The 8,956-nt window shown below is 42.6% G+C and overlaps 1 non-coding gene across 1 annotated transcript; it reads right to left on the bottom strand.

Annotated features, from left to right (window-relative positions):
* Positions 1 to 7,745: 7,745 nt before the first annotated feature.
* LOC136146792 (small nucleolar RNA U13) lies at positions 7,746 to 7,850 on the bottom strand. The gene has a single exon (XR_010659078.1). It is a non-coding gene; the product is annotated as a small nucleolar RNA U13 (small nucleolar RNA).
* Between the last annotated feature and the right edge of the window lie 1,106 nt (positions 7,851 to 8,956).

Here is an 8,956-nt window from a genome sequence, read left to right as displayed (position 1 = left end):
GGCTGATATGTGAGCATGGTGATGCATTATCTCCTTCCATCCACTCAACAAATATTTATTGAAGGGCTAGTTGAGGCCTCTCAACAAATCAATTAATTCTTGCTCTTCAGCCGCTCAGTTGTGTCCAACTCTTTGTGACCCCTGGACTGCAGCACGCCAGGTTTCCCTGTCCCAGAGCTTGCTTAAACGCATGTCCATTGAGTCGGTGATGCCATCCAACCATCTGTCCTCTGTCATCCCCTTCTTCTGGCTTCGATCTTTCCCAGCATCAGGGTCTTTTCTAATGAAGCTGCTCTAAGCATCAGGTGGCCAAAGTATTGGAGCTTCAGCTTCAGCATCAGTCCTTCCAATGAACATTCAGGATTGATTTCCTGTAGGATTGACTGGTTGGATTTCTTTGCTGTTCAAGGGACTCTCAAGAGTCTTCTCCAACACCAGAGTTCAAAAGCATCAATTCTTTGGTGCTCAGATTTCTTTATGGTCCAACTCTCACATCCATACATGACTACTGGGAAAACCATAGCTTTGATTAGATGGACCTTTGTCAGCATAGTAATGTCTCTGCTTTTTAATATGCTGTCTAGGTTGGTCATAACTTTTCTTCCAAGAAGCAAGTGTCTTTCAATTTCATGGCTTCAGTCACCATCTACAGTGATTTTGGAGCCCAAGAAAATAAATTTTGTCTCTATTTTCATTGTTTCCCCATCTATTTGTCATGAAGTGATGGGACCAGATGCCATGATCTTAGTTTTCTGAATGTTGAATTATAACCAGCTTTTTCACTCTCCTCTTTCACCTTCATCAAGAAGTTCTTTAGTTCTTCTCTTTCTGCCATAAGGGTGGTGTCATCTGCATATCTGAGGTTGTTGATATTTCTCCTGGCAATCTTGATTCCAGCTTGTGCTTCTTCCAGCCTGGCATTTCACATGATGTACTCTGCATATAAGCTAAATAAACAGGTGACAATATACATAAGAAAGGACTACTCCTTTCCCAATCTGGAACCAGTCTGTTGTTCCATGTCTGGTTCTAACTGTTGCTTCTTAACCTGCTACAGGTTTCACAAGAGACAAGTAAGGTAGTCTGGTATTCCCATTTCTTTAAGAGTTTTTCACAGTTTGTTGTGATCCACACAGTCAAAGACTTTGGCGTAGTCAAAGAAGCAAAAGTAGATATTTTTCTGGAATTCTCTTGTTTTTTTTTATGATCCAACAGATGTTGGCAATTTGATCTCTGGTTCCTCTGCCTTTTCTAAATCTAGCTTGAACATCTAGAAGATTTTGGTTCACGTACTATTGAAGCCTGGCTTGGAGAATTTTGAGAATTACTTTGCTAGCATATGAAATGAGTGCAGTTATGCAGTAGTTTGAACATTCTGTGGCATTGCCCTTCTTTGAGACTGATATGAAAACTGACCTTTTCCAGTCCTGTGGCCACTTTGAGTTTTCCAAATGTGCTGGCATATTGAGTGAAGCACTTTAACAGCATTATCTTTTAGGATGTGAAATGGCTCAACTGGGATTCCATCATCTCCCTAACTTTGTTCATAGTGATGCTTCCTGAGGCCCACTTGACTTTGCACTCTTAGATGTCTGGCTCTAGGTGAGTGATCACACCATCATGGTTATCTGGGTCATTAAGATCTTTTTTGGTAATTTTGTAAGTAAGTTTAAGAGGACCATAATTAGTTCCATTTTAGAGATGAAGGAGCTGAGTTCAAGAGAGGTTATATAATTGGCCTAAGGTTATTCTGCTAATATATACATATATTTTAAACTCACAAGTTGAGATAAGATATATCTTATTTTAAAGTCAATGCTGTTAATTGTTATGATAGCTAACCTCCAACCTAAACTGCATTATGTCGTGAGAACTGAAGAATGAAGGTTGGTGCTTAAAGTCACGTTCCCTAGAAGTATAACCATTGTGGGGATTCTTCTTTAAGGGATTTACTGGGGGATTGTTCTCAGGAGAAGACATATGAGTGAAAAAAATAAAGCAGGTGTAGTGGTGAATTGTATGTCTGTTGAGTAGGCTGCAGGGCGACCAGATATTTGGCTAAACATTATTCTGGGTATGCCTGTGAGGGTGTTTCTGGGTGAGATTAATATTTGATTGGGTGACTGAGTAAAAGCAGATTGCCCTCCCCAGTGGAGGTGGACCTCACCCGATCTGTTGAAGGCCTAAATAGAATAAAAAGGCTGAGTAAGGGAGAATTTGCTTTTTCTGCTTTACGATCTTTGAGTTGGGACACCAGTCTTCTATCTTCAGACTCGGACTCGGAATGCATCTCAACCACCGGATCTCCTGGCTTTCCAGCTCGGCCGATGCAGAGCTTGGGACATCTCAGCCTCCACAGTTGTTCGAGCCAAGTCCTTATAGTAAAAAATTTCCTTCTCTCTGCTCCCTGGAGAACCCTGACTAATACGTTGTGGGGAAGGTTAAGCAAAGATGTAGTCTCAGTGGACATCAGCCTCAGCAGGATCCCATGGGGAGCTCCAGAGCATAATTATACCACAGAGTCAGCCCCACCTTGAGGTCAGGGGCTGGCCTTTATATTCCCATTAGTCAGTTCATGAGCTCTACTCCTAGGGAGGTGTGAGGGCACTGAAGCAGCTCCTGGGAGAAGGAGACAGCTGTGAGGTTTCTGCTGACAGTCATAGACATGGGGGAATGGGAGCGTCCCCTGCAGTATGCAAATGATAGCGGCCATTACTATTCTCAAATTTTGATTTATTTCTCCCCCAATAATATATTAGCTATAAAGGAAACAAGCCAAAATACCAAAAATTGTTGACAGTCTCACACTCCAAAATTAATAAATCTCTTTTTCTCCAATCCATGTGTAATCATTTTTTAAACCTAGGTATAATAATAGTATAAAGTCTTAAAGCCATTGACAGTATAAAGGTAATAGTGCTAATTGTGGAAAGCTCCTACAGCATAGAAGGATATAGAATGGGCTTTCGTTTTCCTTCACTTTCATGTTCTTCTCCTCCCTAGACCGAACCCCTATCCACGTTAAGTGTGCAACCTTTCAGACCTTTGAGTCCATACGCTCACTCTGTATAGAGTCATACATGCACACTTACACACATACTCCAGCTGGATGTAATGGGGTATTATTTCATATGTTGTTCTATGGCTTGTACTTTCTACCTAACAAATATCTTGGAGACCTTCTCATGTCAGTGCATTTAGATCTTCCTTATTCTTTTTCATGGGGCTGCATAATTTTGCTAGCATGTATGTATCATCATGTATTTTAACTGTTGGTAGCATAGATTTCCCATTGTTTCTTTTACAAACCAGGCAGTAAAGAACTGGATAACATTTTGTGTTCTGTTTTTTCCTTCCCTGGTAGCTCAGCTGGTAAAGAATCTGCCTGCAATGCAGGAGACCCCATTGGATTCCTGGGTCAGGAAGATTCCCTGGAGAAGGAATAGACTACCCACTCCAGTATTGTTGGGCTTCCCTGGTGGCTCAGATGATAAAGCATCTGTCTGCAATGTGGGAGACCTGGGTTCGATCCCTGGGTTGGGAAGATCCCCTGGAGAAGGGCGTGGCAACCGACTCTAGTATGCTGGTTGCATAGGCAACACACATATATGTGTGTGTGTGTGTTTACCCTGTCTCCTTTCTTAAATCACGTTCTTCTCTATGGCTGCTTTGGCTCTTTGTTGCCGTCCTCAGGCTTTCTCTAGCTGTATAAGTGGGGGCTGTTCTTTGGTGCGCGGGCTCCAGGCACATGGGCTTCAGCAGTGGTGGCAGGTGGGCTCAGTAGCTGTCCCTCGTGGGCCCTAGAGCGCAGGTTCAGGAGCTGTGCTGCAAAGGTTAGTGGGTCACCAGCATGTGGGATCCTCCCGGACCAGGGATGAAACCTGTGTCCCCTGCGTTGGCAGGCAGGCTCTTTACCACTGGGCCCCTAGGGAAACCCTTGAATTATTTTCTTATTCACAGAAGTAGGACTAGTAGGTCAACTCCACTGAGATTGGTTTCCTTTGTATTATGCTAAGCAATCTACTAGAGGGCCTCAGCCTGAATGTCCTAGAGGTGCCTTCATTGTGTTGATTGTTATATTGTATTAAGAGTAAGCACAGTAACTGCCTAGACAATGCGTCTTCAGGAAATAGGTCCTCAAGCCAGTGGCAGAACCTGTGCTGAATGATTGTAAAGCTGTATGGGCATTTGCTGTTCACACATGCATGTTTGTGTGGATGGAAACTAAGAAGCAAATAGGTAAAGGTGGAGAGATCTGAAGTGTTGGCATTTCTCTGGACTTTCCTGGTGGCTCACTGGTAAAGAACCTGCCTGCCAATGCAGGAGACATGAGTTCGATCCCTGGGCTGGGAAGAGTCCCTGGAGAAGGAAATGTCAACCCACTCCAGTATTCTTGAATTTCTCAGGCAGAATCAATGTGTGGTGCAACAACAACACATAATATGAAAATTAGCAACTGTCTGTATAAAGAACAATAATTCATAGTCACCCATAGAATAGCTTTGGCTATATGCATTCTGGGATAATAATAATATTGAAATCAATATTATTATAGCTACAATCAATATTATTAATATTAATGTTGTTGTGTTCAGTCACTCATTCATGTCTGACTCTTTGTGACCTGATGGACTGCAGCACGCCAGGCTTCCCTGTCCTTCACTATTTCCTGGAGTTTGCTCAAACTCCTGTCCATTGAGTCGATGATTCCGTCCAACCATCACGTCCTCTGTCACCCCTTGTCCTCCTGCCCTCAATCTTTCGTAGCTTCAGAGTTTTTTCCAATGAGAGTGCTCTTTGCATCAGGTAACCAAAGTATTTGAAGAAGGAAATGGCAAACCACCCCAGTATTCTTGCCTCAAGAATCCATAGAGAGAGAAGCCTGGCCTGGCAGGCTACATGCCAAACTATAGGAACTTCAGCTTAAGCTTCAGCATCAGTCCTTCGAATGAATATTCAAGGTTGATTTCCTGTAGGATTGACTAGTTTGATCTCCCTGCTGTCCAAGGGACTCTAAAGAGTCTTCTCCAGCACCATAGTTTGAAAGTACCAATTCTTTGGTGCTCAGCCTTCTTTATGGTTCAACTCTCCCATTTGTACATGACTACTGGAAAAACCATAGCAAAAAGCGGATGGACATTTGTTAGTAAAGTGATGTCTCTGCTTTTTAATACTCTGTCTAGGTTTGTCATTGCTTTTCTTCCAAAGAGCAAGTGTCTTTTAATTTCATGGCTGCAGTCACTATCTGCAGTGAGTTTGGAGCCCAGGAAAATAACGTCTGTCACTGTTTCCATTGTTTCCTCATCTATTTGCCATGAAGTGATGGGATTGAATGTGAGGATCTTAGTCTTTTGAATGTTGAGTTTTAAGCCAGCTTTTTCATTCTCCTCTTTCACTTTCATCAAGAGGCTCTTTAGTTCCTCTTTGCTTCCTGCCATAAGGGTGGTGTCATCTGCATATCTGAGGCTATTGATATTTCTCCTGGCAGTCTTGATTCCAACTTGTGCTTTATCCAGCCTGGAATTTTGCATGATGTATTCTAGGTATAAGTTAAATAAGCAGGGTGACGATACACAGCCTTGGCGTACCCCTTTCCCAATTTGGAGTCAGTCTGTTGTTCCATGTCTGGTTCTTACTGCTTCTTGTCCTGCATACAGGCTTCACAGGAGGCAGGTAAGGTGATCTGGTATTCCATTTCTTTAAGAATTTTCCACACTTTGTTGTGATCCACACAGTTAAAAGCTTTAGTGTAGTCAATGAAGCAAAAGTAGAGGATTTTCGGGAATTCCTTTCCTTTTCCTGTGATCTAACGGATGTTAGCAATTTGATCTCTAGTTCCTCTGCCTTTTCTAAATCCATACTTGAGTTAAAATATGAGCGTTTGCTATGTGTCAGGCACTGATTTAAGTGTTTTATTTAGCACATTTAAAATCTACATAGCAGTTCTTTGAGGTGCGTGCTAACTCGGTTCAGTCATATCAGACTCTGCGAACTCATGCCAGCCTTCTCTGCACATGGGATTCTCCAGGAAGGAATACTAAAGTGGGTTGCTATGTCATCCTCCAGAGGATCTTCCCTACCTAGGGATTGAATCTATGTCTCTTATGTCTCTTGCATTGCAGATGAGTTCTTTACCACTAGCACCACCTGGGAAGTCCTCTTTGAAGTGAGTTCTTTGATATTGCTTTTTAATAGATAAAGAAACAAAAGAAATAAGACAACTTGGTCAGATCTTCCAGTTGGTAGATGGCAGAGCTGGGATATGACCCACTTGGTCTGATTTCTTGACCACAGCGCTTTGTATCCTTTTGGTAAAGGATCTAACACCTACTTATGTGTTTGATTTTCAACCAAGTAACCATCATTCAAGGGGACAAATACTGGATGGTATTAAAGCCAACACTGTAGCAGAGATCCTGTACAAAGAAAGAGTCGCTAGTTGAACTGCTTTGTAGACAATTTGTATGGGATTCAAGCTGTCAACTTTGAGGAGAGGTGGTCATAGAAGAAAGTGAATGGGTTTTAAACTTATTTTGAATTCCAAAGGAAAAGCCATAAAATTATTGATGTGGCTGCATGTCTCTTAGAACAGATGAGTTAGATAATGAGAGATTTCTGATAAAAAGACTTAAAAGTTAAAAAATACCAGTTCTGCATTCACTTACCTCTTGTGGGAGGGAGATTTCTGAAACAGCAATATCTTTCTTCACCACTTCATTCCAGGTGGCTGCCCTGTATGGAAATGAGCAAGTAATGGTGGTTCATTTTGGCAAAGAAAGAAAGAAGGAAGGAACAAACCCATTGTGGGGAGTAGGTGGTGGAAAATTGGGGATTATGCCTATTAAAAATATTAATACTAAGTAGTTTGATAGTCATAAAAGGGTTATTTTCTAGGAGCAATTTGAATCTAGAAAAGGGAAAGATATTGCCGTACTTTTGAGAGATGATAAACATCAAGGAATTAATTTGAAAATAGTATCAGTTCTATAGCCACTGGGTCAGAGATGTTTATGCTGTCATATCTCATGCAGGCTTGAGAAGTCATCCAAAAACATAGGAATTCATCTCATTAGAATCTCTTCTCCATATGCAGTTTCTAGGTGCTCAAAGAAGATTTATTTCTGACAAATGAGTGATAATATCTAACGTCATTGGCAGTGATAGTCTTACACTCTGAAACACATCTTGGAAGATAGAAATTTAATTAGATGCTCTCCCTTCTGTGGTTAGGGTTGAATTGGGCTGGTGAGGTGCCAGCCCAGATATGCCTTGCTTCTCTTCCTATAACTTTAGCAACACTCCAAGTTCAATGTACCTAAATTGCAGCTGGGTCCCCCTAGGAACTTTGCTACAAGAGGAAATTCATCCTTTTAGTTGTACATGGTTCCACTAGTGCCACCACAGCAGGCACTGCTCTATATGTTTGCCAAGGCCAAGTCCCCTGCTAAATGCCTTCTGAGGCTCATCTCCTTTAATCTTCCCACACTCGGGAGGGAGGGAGAAGCCAAAGTCAAGTTTCCCAGGGCGTGTAGGGAGCGGGTCCTGTTTCTTGTGTTGTTGCTCATTGACTGGAGGGGAGCGGGTCAGTGAGCTGTTAGGGGAATCGACTTTTGCCCCTGAAGCTTTCCTTCTCTTCTAGTGTGCACCTGCTTGCTGTTTCTTAGGATTTTTCTGAAAATTCTAGCTGGTCACGAGCCATTCAGACTTATTTTTTCAAAGAACAGAGGTTTTGGTTTTTTTTCTCACGTCAGACAGGTAATGTGCCAATGTCATAACAAGGTTTGGAGGGAGGCACATGTCACGCAGCAGCGTGAACACCCAATCATCATGCTCATGAACTACAAAAGGATCCAAAGAACGGAGTTTTGAACATCACCATTCCCACAAATATATTTTTTTGAAAGAGCTTATAGCTCTCTGAGCACTCTGGATGCTAACTGAAGGGGTCTGAAGATTCTCTCTTGGATATATTTGAAGATCATAGAGCCAGCAGTTCTCGAGTCAGGATTATTGATCAGGGCTCATCTCTTCTAAGGTGCTTTCCTGGTGGCTCAGACAGTAAAGAATTCACATGCAGATGGTAAAGAATTCGCCTGCAATGCAGGAGACCTGGGTTTGATAGGGAAGATCCCCTGGAGAAGGAAATGGCAACCCGCTCCAGTATTTTTGCCTGGAGAATCCCATGGACAGAGGAGCCTGGCAGACTACAGTCCACGTCATCACGAAGAGTCGGACACAACTGAGCAACTAACACTTTCACTCTCACTTATAAAAGGGGATAACCCACCCTAGTATCTTCTTATGGAGAAGGCAGTGGCAACCCACCCCAGTGTTCTTGCCTGGAGAATCCCAGGGACGGTGGAGCCTGGTGGGCTGCTGTCTATGGGGTCGCACAGAGTCAGATGCGATTGAAGAGACTTAGCAGCAGCAGCAGCAGCAGCATCTTCTTATGTGTATTCTGCAAAAACTAGCCCTGTGAGATACTCAATGAAAAAAGGGGCTCCAAGGGCAAGCTTGTATTGCAGATAGGAATCTTAGTGTGTATACTTAGTTGTATGGGGAAATAAATTGCAATTCCTTATTTGCTGTGGATCAATTTGATTTTAACTCTTATCTGCCATCCTTCCAGATTGATAGGAAACTGTAACTTGGACATATTAATATTTGGAGTTAATAAAGGAGTTCTTTACTAATTAATAAAGGAGTTCTTTCCTTTCCTCCTTTCCGGGAGTTGTGTTAGGATTCTGTGGTCTCACAGATGTTTAGGCATTGGGGTGATGTCTGGGATAGTGGTGCCCGCTTCTCCAACCTTCACCATCCCTTCAGATGGGGTCCAGGCTGCTGCTGTACTCTGCTTGGGGCACGGGGTCTTTGGTGAGGTGGGAAACTCAACTATCTGACACTGGGGGCTGGGAGGGAATAGTGATCATGTGTTCTAGCTCTTGGGATCCCTAAA

This window comes from Muntiacus reevesi, chromosome 14 (assembly GCF_963930625.1).
Source record: "Muntiacus reevesi chromosome 14, mMunRee1.1, whole genome shotgun sequence".
In the NCBI taxonomy this organism is placed as follows: domain Eukaryota; kingdom Metazoa; phylum Chordata; class Mammalia; order Artiodactyla; family Cervidae; genus Muntiacus; species Muntiacus reevesi.
The sequence above is the reverse complement of the archived record's forward strand: the minus strand, read 5'-3'. Positions and strand labels throughout refer to the sequence as shown.